The sequence below is a fragment of the Sparus aurata genome, chromosome 5 (assembly GCF_900880675.1).
Source record: "Sparus aurata chromosome 5, fSpaAur1.1, whole genome shotgun sequence".
Classification (NCBI taxonomy): domain Eukaryota; kingdom Metazoa; phylum Chordata; class Actinopteri; order Spariformes; family Sparidae; genus Sparus; species Sparus aurata.
In genome coordinates this window covers 9,642,599-9,654,897 of record NC_044191.1, presented here as the reverse complement: position 1 = coordinate 9,654,897, position 12,299 = coordinate 9,642,599, and the positions used below count along the sequence as shown (strand labels likewise).

General features: G+C 45.3%; 1 long non-coding RNA gene across 1 annotated transcript in view; it reads right to left on the bottom strand.

Annotated features, from left to right (window-relative positions):
* The window catches only part of LOC115582135 (uncharacterized), a 64,565-nt gene extending 63,470 nt beyond the window's left edge, over nt 1–1,095 (bottom strand). The window contains exon 1 of the long non-coding RNA XR_003984142.1: nt 774–1,095. This is a non-coding gene — a long non-coding RNA (uncharacterized LOC115582135). The remainder of the gene's footprint in view (nt 1–773) is intronic.
* Nucleotides 1,096–12,299: the final 11,204 nt, after the last annotated feature.

Genomic DNA, 12,299 nt, shown 5'->3' with positions numbered 1-12,299 from the left:
GCTCTCCTGCAGGGGGACACTAACTGTCAACATAGCTCCTCTGTGAATGGCATAGGTCAGTGCACACATGTGGTTGTAGGGTGTCTACTTGGTGCTCACGATGGATCATGTAGAGAAAGCACCCCGCTGTGAAAATGAACCCTATAAATAAGAGCTAAACATGCTGCCCCACAAAAAATGTTATCCAAGACAAACGTGGTTATGTTGCTTGGGTCAACGCATGGACGTTACAGTCACATCGAAGTTTACATTTAAGGACAGGGTGAACATTTAGCCAAGGCATGGTTGCTTTCTAAGCTTCTATATTGTGTAGTATTACCACAGCTGTGCTAAAGGCCAGATGAGGCCCTGACTCCGTGGGCGAAGGAATCATTATGGGCTCATAAAGGGCCCTGCGCCAAGCCTCCACTCAATAAACCTGGATCCACATGGAGCCAATGCAGCTGATTAATTAGTCAAGCAATCAATGGGCTGTGCCTTCCATCCACTGATTTCCTCTAGTATTTTGCACAGGAACTGCAGACGCATACACACGGGCACCCACACACACACACACACACACACACACACACAGATACTGTATGAGAGAAGGCATGAATACAGACACACAAATACAGACAAGCCATCACACACTTTTCCCTATTTTACACTCACATACACTTGCCTACAAAATGATAATGAGATACAAAAACAAAGAAAAACACTTTGAATTGGGGATAAGAGGCGACGAAAGAAAAAAAAAAAGCTGTGGGAATAAGTAAGAAAGTTCTCACCTTCAAAGCGGTGAGAGCAGGCGGGCTGTCAGTCAGGAGAGGGAGGTGCCATTTGAAGGATCAGTCATCCTTGACAGTGCTGTCATGGAGAGCCTTAATTAGCCAGGATTACTTCCTCACTTAATGAAGCATGCGCTTCTTCGTCTCGGACCGAATACTACTCTCCTCTCTCCCTATTTTCCCTCCCTCAGGTTTTCTCCTCCGTCTATCTCGCTCCCTCGTTCTCTGTAGCTCCTTCCTGCTCTGTGTGCTTCTCTCCAGGCAGCCCGCTAAAATCGCTCCTCATATTGGAGACTTCTCGCATCCCCTGCCATGGATTCCCTGTCACTTCCACTAACCCAAGTGGGTGTGTGTTCACTCCCCCCTCTACTCTCGTTCTTCTTCATGCATCTTCAATTTCCACTCAATCGCAGCTCAGTTTTTAGTCAGCCGGTGCTCATGTACCTTGCTTGGTCAAGACTTGTTGGTTTGTTGTTTGTCTGTTTGATTGGCAGACCAACACGCAGTCTGAGTACCAAACATAGCAAACACTTCATTGTTTGGTCCTTCAATAGTGGCATTCTAATGATGCCCCACATGTGAGTGGACTTTCACACTGAACAGGAATCACAGTAAAAGTCACTGACATCTCTTTTTTGTCTTTTTTTGTGAATGTGTATGATCAGCATTTAATCGCAGGGCCAATGACTCTGCAGTAGTCTCTGTGTTTATCGGCTGCAGCTCAGATCAGCTGTAACGGAAACACAACCCCAATTATGGACACACTCATTTTTTGCCCCTTTAGCATCGCCGGTTGAAGTTAAGGCCACTGGCTTGTTAATGCTTTTTCATCAGTCTCTGTTTAAGCAGCGCTCGAACATCATCCAGTCAACAATGAGTGTGAAAGTGAGACTGAAGTTAAAGATATTAAAAAAGTAGACACCATTGTCAGCTGCCTGATCATTACTGCGCATGTAAACCTCTCAACAGAGACGAGAAACAAGGGAGATGCCTCGTTCCTTTCCAACTTCCATCATCAGCGGGAAAAAAAAAAATGATGTGTGTAATTCAGAATGACATTGATTACAGGGGATCTTTTATGCTTTTTTAGCTTTTTCGAGCGCTCCTCTCTCCCACGGAAAACGCTGCTCCTGAAATGCCTCGTCAGAAGACCCACTTTACTTCGATTCTCTGACTTCTTGACATCACACCACATCACCATGCCACACAATTGCATTTTTGCCATATTCACACTGGAAATGAAGCTAACTGGAAGCTAAAAACACAACAGAGCTGACAGGACACGAGATGAGTAGTGCTGGTTCAGGCGTGAGTGAAGTGACCAATCAGTGCAGACAGCAGGGCTTCAACAGTATGAAAAAAACAATGTGTTTTTTGAGCATTAAGTATGTAAATTAAATGTAGAGCCTGAAAATGACATCCTTCTTGCCACTTTTCTCTGTATTCTCACCAATAAAAAAATAACACCATACAAAGCAAGTATTTTGAAACCTGTTGAAGGGCCGCAGAAGAAAATGGAGTAGTTTAGTAAGACAGCGAGGATGGGTGGGATGGGAGAGGAGAGTGGTGATAGAGAGGGCTGACTAATAAAGTAGTGAGAGTATGGGCATGGTTTGAAGAGGGGAGGAGGAGAGAAGTGAAGGAGAGGTATAGGCTCCGAGGAGCAAGGAGAGCAATTTGCCGCCACAGCGCACACAATGTCCCCTCCATGCCTGTGGGCCATGTGAAGACTGCTCCTTCAATTACACTTCACACTGGTCAGGGAGAAAGAGATAGACAGAGAGAGACAGACAGACAGGCGGGGACGGTAAGAGATGGAGGGAGAGGGAGACAGAGAGAGGAGCAGAGATCTCAATGTAGATATACACAGCAAGCCTGGGGTACAGCGAAAAGGCAAGAAGTGCAGACCGGACAGTAACTGTATGGGTCCAAATGTACAAACATAGAAATATCTGGAAACTCAGGCGACTACTGAGTCTTCAGTCAGCGAGGCAAGAAAAGTGACATCATCCATCATTTGTGCCTCAATATGATCTGTTGACGCGTACCTGACAAGGACCTCTAGTGGACATGCAAAGTATGACTGGTGTCTGACAGGAACGAAGACGGAAGTAACGGCAAGTTCTTCTTAAAACAGTGACTACGATGAGGAAATTGCGTTGTAGTTACCTTCAGTTTCTATCCCAATTAGTCGGCTGTTTCTTCTGAATAGGCCCAATTAATGGTTATGTCTTTCTAGTTTAATCTTTTTGAAAATATTTCTCTAAATATTATCACCCTTTCCTCCACTCTGTACTATTTTTTCCCAACATTACGTAGGCATTTTTCGGGAAGATCAGAAACACCACATCCTCATACCTAACTGATGGAAAAAAGGTTGACTGTCAGCGTCTCCCAAAGCAAAATATATCAGTAACTTCTGTAACTTCCGTGACAAATGCATCCTTGTTACCTCAGTGACTTACGTTGCCTTGTGTACATAATGTTACTTCACCATGTGAGTGAGTTCAAAGACCTTGGCATTAACCTCTGGTTTCATATTGAACAGCAGTCTCCTGAATGATAGTCCTGTGCTGTTACACACCACAGTCTATCCCCGACCTCGTCCAAACACAGACTTCTCACTCTTCTCACTGCCTCTCCTCACCTCCTCCTTTGCGGCTGTGACAACTACGACAGCCAATAGGGGTCGCTGCCTCACAGCAAATGTTAATATGTGTCACAATATACGGGGCTCATGTGAAAACAGATGTGAACGGGTATCTAACAGTTTTGGAAGGTTTTGACAAAAGAATGTGCTGTCAATTGCAGCATCAAGAGCTCACATTTGTAGTTTGAAAGGCGATTAGAAACAATTTATTTAGTCCGACAAAGATAAAAATCTTAACTCAAGGTTCACCTACCTCTGCTGTGTTATTTTCTTCTCAGCATTTTGCTCAGTTTGGGGAACTTGTTACTTTATCAGGAGGGCGGCTAAGTAAAATCCACTAGCACAAAGCAGTGGCACGATACGGTCCTGTAATTCCTGTACTTACAGGGCTGCCCCAGTGATTTAAAATTGCATTTCTATAATGTTTGGAGACTTACAGGAGACAAACTTTGAAAAAGTATGGTCCAAAGGCAGCAAAGGCTGAAATATCCAGGCTTTTAATCCCTGGAATGGGTCCGGCTGTAAAACCAGTGGATCCTACATTTCCCTGGACACACCCTGCCTTGTAAACACCCACGTCTTTCAAACTCCACAACCCCAGTTTGTAACACACACTGTCAATTATAAAAAAAAGAAAAACTTGCTCCATCGTGATGACAGCGTTCCTCCAGAACCGCAGAAAACATGACACTGTTCACAGGCTGCGAAGTGAACTGATCTTTATTTGCAACGTTGATGGAGTGTCCTTCTGAAACAATATCTGGGAATTTCTGCACAAGTGCACGCTATTTGTGCACTAATAAAAACGTGGCCATCTATTATAGTCCAATATCCGTCAACAGCATCGTCCACATGACAGTCAAACTGCTGGAGGAGAGTAAGACATCCAGTCCTCATTGGACAGGACAACAGGCACAGAGGGACCTCCAGCAGGCTGCTGTCAGCTGGCCAGATGAAGTGATAGAAGGACCACAGCCTTGTAGCTAACATGGCTAACAGATATGAAGCCAACAGAGTGGCTGAGTGAGGGTGACAGGAGGGCATGTTCTAATACAGGCCACAGTCAAGATGGAGGCTGGCTCCCACCCTCCTCCACCCCCACCCCAATACGTCTCCTCTCAAACATGCCCACCAGGCATGGGCCGGCTCCTGATGATGAGGAGGAGGGAGGTATAGGGGCTGGAGGGATTGAGGGATGGAGGTGGAGGTTTGGGAGTGTCAGGGGGCGGAGGGGTGGGGGGTGTCTGTATCAATCCGTCACAGGCTGACAGCTGACTCCTGTGCCCGCCGTGGCCACGGGCAACTGACCAGAACCAGGCCAGAGCTGGCCAGCTGTGTGTGCATGTGTGTCAGTGTGTGTGCGTGTGTCTGTGTTTGTGTGTGCGCGCGCATTTCAGCCCCTTAACACACACATATATACGTCTCATCTTCCATCCAACAGTAGCCATATCCTTCTCGCCATCTCTCTGCCTCTCTCGCTCTCCCAGCCTCCCCAGCCTGTCCATGACATCTTACAAGTCAATCAATCAGTTTCAGCGAGCTGGCATGAGAGCACTGCATTTATCCAGAGCACACCCTGCCTGTCATACTTGCTGAAGTATTTTTATTTAAACTGACCTTCAAACCAATCCACTTTTCTCCCTCTGTAGTGCCTCAGGTATGTGCAACAACATAAGAGAGTCTTCAGAGAGAAAGGAATGGCAGAGGGAAGGCAAAGAGCAACATCTGGTGTCTTTCAGTTCCACCCTCAGCAGCCTTTACCTGGGCTCCTGGTATGTGAAAACCTCTGTCTCTGGTATGCCCTCAGCAAAAAAAAAAACAACTGTTTCATCTCTATCCATTTGTATGTGAGTCAGCTTCTTGTGTGTGCACCAGGGGTTTGCTCAAATGTTTAAATGCACTTTTTAATGCTGTCTGTTGATCCACTGCTGCTGAATTTAAAGCGTCAGACCCAATACCTAGCGGTGGAATTTCACACATTTACTCAAGTACTTTACTTTAGCAAAAATTCAAGGTTATGCACTGTACTTGAGTAAATCAATTTTATGCCATTTAAACATCTAATTTCCACTTTATTTCAGATGCAACTATTGTACTTCTTACTCCTCTACACTCGTATGACAGCTGCAGCTACTCGTTACTTTTCAAATGAACGTTCTCACACACTCCCCCCAAGGCAAGTCCAGCACGTATTTCAAAATTTGGTGATTCTTTGATTCAAATTTTTTTGCACTTTTCACAGGACAGAATATGATGCACTGTTGAAAATAACACTACAAAACATTGTACAAAGTTGTTGAAATGAGCTCAATCTTATACATTTACGGCAGAAATATTAAGCCAAAACCATCAGATTTGACAGTAAAACTCACTGTAGTGAACACTTTCACTACTTTGGTAACACAACCATCTTTAATAAATTGCACCTTTTCAGTGTGTTAAAATTGAGTCAATAGTTATTTTACTCTTAACAATTCAATTCTATATAAAACATGTATTAAGCAATTTAAGCAATTTATTAAAATATAGTTCGTAAATATTTATAAATACTGTAAGGGTCATCTATAAACATTATTTAGACACTCATAAAATTGCAACTGAGGCTTATTGACTTCCATGATTGCTTTATAAATGGTTCATAAACAATTTAATTGTTTGTTAAAATTGAAATAACTATTAACTCAAGTTCAATTAAGAATAAATGAACCATTAATTATTGATGGCAATAATTGTTACCAGTACATTTCTTTGATACTTTCAAATCGTTCAAGGTTCTTTTCTTATCCTGAACTATGTTCTGAGTGCAGGATCTCACTGGCAGTGGAGTATTTTAACAGTGTGGCATTAGTACTGTCAACTTTTCCCCACTAGCGTTTCCAAGTGCTGTTATTGTTGGAACCACTGCTGCAAAGACAACTTTATCGTTTCACTTTCCCTCAGAGTCGCAGATAACAACAACACAGGACAAAGTGGGAGATGATAGAAATGGACGGCAGTTAACCTTCCTTTTTCCCGAGTGACCGCGAGCCCGGTGGCAGCAAGGTTTACAGGGAACCAGTGTAAACGATGGTTTCATTATTCTATAGTTATTACATTGTGCAACCAACATTTAGTACATTTTCTTACGTTGAAGCAGAAGACGTGTCTATTGCCATGACAAGTAAAGACTCTGAACATCTCTTCAACCACTGACAAAATTAAGGACACTGTGTGCTTGGCTGTTTTCTTTTAGTTCTACATTATGCAATATCATATTATTCATATGTATATTATGCAACTTGCAGCATAGATAGTGACAGTTTAATTAATTTCCATCTTACTCCCACTTCAGTTGAGATCCTGTGCTCCATATGTTTTCACATTTTTTGCTCCAGTTACACACACACACAACTAATACACACCACACACACACACACACACACACACACACATGAAGGAACATATAGTTGCCCCCCCTCCCCTCAACTCGGCTTCGAATTTAGAAGGACCTCGCGCTCCTCAAGTCTGTTTTTTGGCCTGATTTTACCCCCCTCATCCCCATTCTTCAGCAAACCTCATCCCCCAGGCCCCTCCCTACCGTGCCCCCACAAGCCTCCCCTCCACCACCTCCCCCTCCGGCTTCTGACAGTACCTCAGCGGGAGAGCGCAGCCCTGATGGATGCCACAGATGGGCCTTTCCCTTGGAGCTCCCAGCCTCGGCGCAGTGTGTGCTCGGCAGGGTCAGAAGCCAGGCCTCCCCATGAAATGCATGTTGTAACAGGAAACAAAAGAAGGGCCCCCATCCCCACCAACAGCCACGGCACCCCCTCCAGCCCTCCTCTCCCATCCCCAAAAAAAAAAAATGGGGGGGAAAGCCGTGGAGCGAGCCGGGGAGGGTGAGCGAGAGTGAGGGGTGCTGGAGGGTTAAAAGTCGGAGGGGGTGGCGGGGCGCAGTGAAGAGGGAGCAGTACTTAAAGAGGAAAACAAGAGAAAATGTGAAGGGACATTCTCAGCTGTGGTGTCAGATGGACGACTTGCTCTCTCGCGCAGGGCTTTGTCTTCTGCTCTTTGTTCCATGTAGCTGCGTCCCCGCCGCCACATGTGTGGGTGCACAGCTTTCACGCTAATGCACACGAGTGTGTTTATAATTGGGCGGCTCGGAGCATGTACATGTGCGCCCGTTGTCTGTTGGATTGCAAACATATAGTTGTTCTGTTGGAAGTCCACCCACATCCCACCCAGTCCTCAGCAGCCCCATTTCATGTCAGTTTGTTGAATAGATATCTTGAGTGACATTGAGAGACAGGCCCTCAAAGTGCAGCTCCTTCAGTTTGAGAGAGAAACGCATTTGATGCTATGGGTATCGCTACCAGCGTCACTTCACACTCACTGAGGGGAAGCGGCTATCAGCCTGGACTGTTGGAGAAACCCTCCAGAGGGTGTGACTAATTATATAATGGCTTGTTAAAAACTGATACTGTAGATACATAAGCTACGATAGATGACACTCGATTGATGGATACATGTAGATGGGTGGATAGATGTACGTCTTACACAACACAACAGAGGTTTCCGGAGGAGAATGAAAACTGATACACCCAGCTGATTTTCAGTTTCCGTCAGTTACTGATTAGTGACATATCTCTGACTTTTCGTTAGTTGGCTGTGTTGTAAAAATCATTCATTTTGTTGTATACAACTTGCAGCATTTCTGTGTTTTCTGTACCTGACTTTCCCTTAAAGGTAAACAGACTTGCAATTACAGTATGAAGCATGAGGGAAACTTCGGCATGCAGTCGGGGGATCCGGGGATCGAACCACCGACCTTGATCGATCAGTGGCGAGGATGTGTTTGTGACTGGCAAAATCAATGTGAACGGCAACAACTCAGAAAGTTGGGGAAAATGTAGTTACACGACATGTCGACTCTGGGGGAATACACACAGAAACCTTGCCGGTGAAAGTAAATATTTACAAGATGGTTAGAAACGTTTTATTCATTCATATGTCAGACATCAAGCCTACTGCTCACGTGTTATTTGTAAAATGGTATTGGATTGTAACTGGGTCAGTCCATACCAACTCCCGCTTCATAGGAAGGATTTTATTGAAATTCATGTTAAAGCTTCTATTAAACTCATGGGACCTTGTGAAATCTTATAGTTTCATTTCAAATACCAATAATAAGTTTGGCCCTCAGAGCAGAATTTCAGCTTTTAGTGATTGTATGTATGTGTATTCAAAGCCTCACCCATCACTTATTTTTGAATGGATTGGGTTGAAATCCTGAACTTCCAAGAGACCCTAAGGAAACCTGGCTAGATGCATACATTTGAATAGTTAATGCTGAATGCTTGCAGTAATTAAATTAATAGCAGTAAGTCATTTTTTTTTTTTTACCAGAATGAAGAACCTTTTCAATTTTCAAAAACTAAAACCTCCATTAGTTGTCACTTTCTTGCAACCAAATGTTGATTCTGTGTTAGCTCTCTGCGCAGAAAAGTTCTGGATTTTGGGTGAGTTGCTTTGGAATGACCCAGCTGTAAGTTGCTGTCCAGGTAAAGCTGACCTCAGTGAATTACAAATGTTATTTATCAGCATTAACAACAAGTCAGAGCAAAGCAATATTTTAGTATATTCTGGTTTATTTAATGTAATAGTGCACCAACAAGTGAGGGACAAAACCACTTTGTAATAAAAAGCATCAAACTTCAGATAGCTACGAACATGTTATTTAAACACTCTGAGCAAGACAAAGACAACACGTCTTCCTTGTAGGGTCCCTATTGTTTCCACATTAAAACTTAAAAGCTCCTGAGCACACTGAATTCAGAAAAACAACTTTCCAACACAGGAATCATCCGAGGAGCATGAATGATGAATGCAGGGCACGTTTTTTTTTTATTTCAAATGTGTCATACAGAACGTGTTATCATGGCGGTGCAGACGTTTCTTCTTTATTCTCTTTTGTTTGTCCATTGGTACATTATCTCAAGTCGCAGTTAGTCGAGCTCTCTCAGCCACTGCGATAAAGAGATATGCAGACAGATACTTACTGTAGATAGACACAGTACTTTAATGGACCTCCAACCTTCCCTCTATCTCTCACCGGGTGGGTGCAGTGTGTGTGTGTGTGTGTGTGTGGGTGTGTGTGTGTGTGTGCGCGGGGTGCATTAAGTTGAGCTAAGCTGATCCTAGTTAGATTCCAGCCTGTTGGAGCTGAGAGTCACACCAGGCAGCATAGCCAGCCTCTGGCTATCCACTAAATTAAAGGCCTAATGCACAATCCTTCGTGCAGGCTGGCAAACTAATGAAATGGAGAAGTGGGGCCCCCGGGAGGATTGGGCGGCAGATGAAGACGCCTCCAATGAGGGATTCAACCCAGGAGCAACCTCCCCACCTTGCCTTTGCCATCCACATCTCCCTCTCTCGCTCTCTCTCGCACACTTCCCTGCTCCTTCCCTCCGTTATTCTCTTTCTAGCTCTCCCTTTCTCTGGCTCCAGAGAAAGCCGAGGATGTCAACAGCATGTCTAAGTGCATAGGAAAGGTGCAACACACCTCTGCAGTGTGTAGCTTTATGTGTGGCAGCAGATTTTTCGACGCGTGACTCGAGAGATGGAGAGGTGGGGCAGGTTTTTTGGCAGCGGTCTGTTTGTTGCCACCAAACATGGCGGTCCCCACAGAGGAGTGAACAGACTTAACCCACTAACCTTGAAAGAGGTGCTTTGTCTATAAATAACTCCCACCAATTAAAGCTGTTTTTCTGAGTCCTCCCCACTGAGCCCGGCACCTCGGAGTCCCCGACGACTCGTCTCTCGAGCAGCACAGCACAGGAGCCACAACCCTGCTAATTAGAGTTGCTATCATTCACCTGCCCCTGTCTTGCTGCTTGGCCCTACTGTCAGACGCACAAACACACACATGCGCATGACATATAAAAGCACAACGCCCATGTTACACACCAAATAGTACTATATTACTATATCTTAAGCCGAGGATTAGCCCCGAGGAGATGACTCAGTCATTTAGTTATTTGCCCACTTGCTCGACATGGTTGTTTAATCAAAACTGCCAACAACAAGGTACATGTAGAAATTTAACTTTCAAAAGAAGAGGATGCGTCACAACCCTCCAGTGCTTTTGGCGAGTGAGAAAAGGCAATTGGAGGCGAGGAAGAGGGAACGCTACAGAGGGAAATGGGCTGAATTACACTTTAATTGCCATCGCTATTAATTAGAAGTCTTGGAAATCTGTTGCGGTTTGGGTCTCTTCCACCCTCCCTCCCTCCGGTTTGTCGTCCTTATGAAGCTATCTATTAACATCTTAATTGCCGCCTGGTCGGCTGTGTTGTGCTGTGGCAGCCACAGTGAGTTAAACACAGCCTCCCTGACATCCAGTTCTGGAGGCTGGCTGGCTGGTTAGCTGGATGGCTGACTGGCTAGCTGGCTCAGGGAGCACTTTTTTGGCTGGATCGTTAACATAAACAACAAAATATGCAATCAACAAGGCTGCACGGTGGATAGAAAATTTCAGTCAGTCTAAGGGAGAAATAAATGGCATCTACTCGGGGGCGAAAAAGGAGTCGCTAAAATGCCTCTCGTCTCTTTCATCCCTCGACTCGTGTGTTTGTCATTGTCATGGGTGTGAAATTGGTCAGTCAGATGCTGATGATGAAGTGGCTAAAATGTAATGAATTCTATCTAGCCTATAAGTGGTTGACCTAGGGTTGATCAGGGGTTAACACCACTTCACCCCTAAGACAGGTCCCATTAGCAATTATATTGTGCATTAACAATCACCGTGGTTGGGTTAATGTCAGACTTTGTGCGTCGTCTTCCATGTCTGTGTGTGCCGGTGTGTCCTTGTGTGTCATCTCGCTGCATAACTATTCCACAAGTAGAGCGCTGGCTCTATGATTGAGCCTAAGCATGAAGAATGGCTTGTGTGTCATTGTCATTGACACCCACAGACAGGCCACAGCCGGGGACTGTCAGTCAAACCCTATCAGTCTATCAGTGTCTACTAACCAGCCTGCAGTCGGATGTGTTGTGCTAAATGGCATTTTTACACATTAATGCATTTGATTACACTGAGGGATGGACGGGAGGTGGTGGCAGCTACACAAGACACCCCCCAACACCATGCACCACACCCTCAACACACACACACACACACATGCGCTAATAACCCTTGCTTTGACATTTGAAGTAACATTATTATAGGGCTCATTTGGAGCACACAAGCCCCAGGCAGGAGGCTCTGTTAATCAGGTAGGCCAGGGCTGCTGCTTGAGACTGGAGGGTCAGGTAGGGTAGGGGGCGTAAAGAGGGGGGATCAGAAGGGCGGTGGGTGTCAGAGCCTCTGGGTTTGACATTCACAGCACAACAGACAGCAGAGATGGATGCTGGGTAGCATTCCATCTATGCACGCATGACAGAGCCCCTCCCGTGCACACAGCCACATTCAATCCCAGATATGACCTTTCAAGAAAACCGGGGTCAACTTCAGGGTTTTTTCCCCCTGTTTTTGCAGCACAGACTCAAAAGGCGAGACAACAATATCACAACGCGTTGTCGATTCATGTAGTCCGTTCTCCTTTCAGTGGGTCATTTCCCCTTTGACTCCACCCTGGACACGTCTTGAGAGGCGGGGCAGCAGGCGTGCTGTCTGGATTAGTGCCAAGCTGCACACTATTACTCGCAGATCTAAAAACTGGCAACAGGCTGGGTCGTACAGCTCAGGATCAAGACTAGGATCAGGGTAATCACCTCGCCGTGGCTCTCATGTGCCCTTTGCCAGCCTTTGGCCATTGGTCAGGGGTAGGTTAGGGTGAGGTGTGTGTGTGTGTGTGTGTGTGTGTGTGCGTGCGTGCGTGTGCGTGCGTGTGTGTGCATGC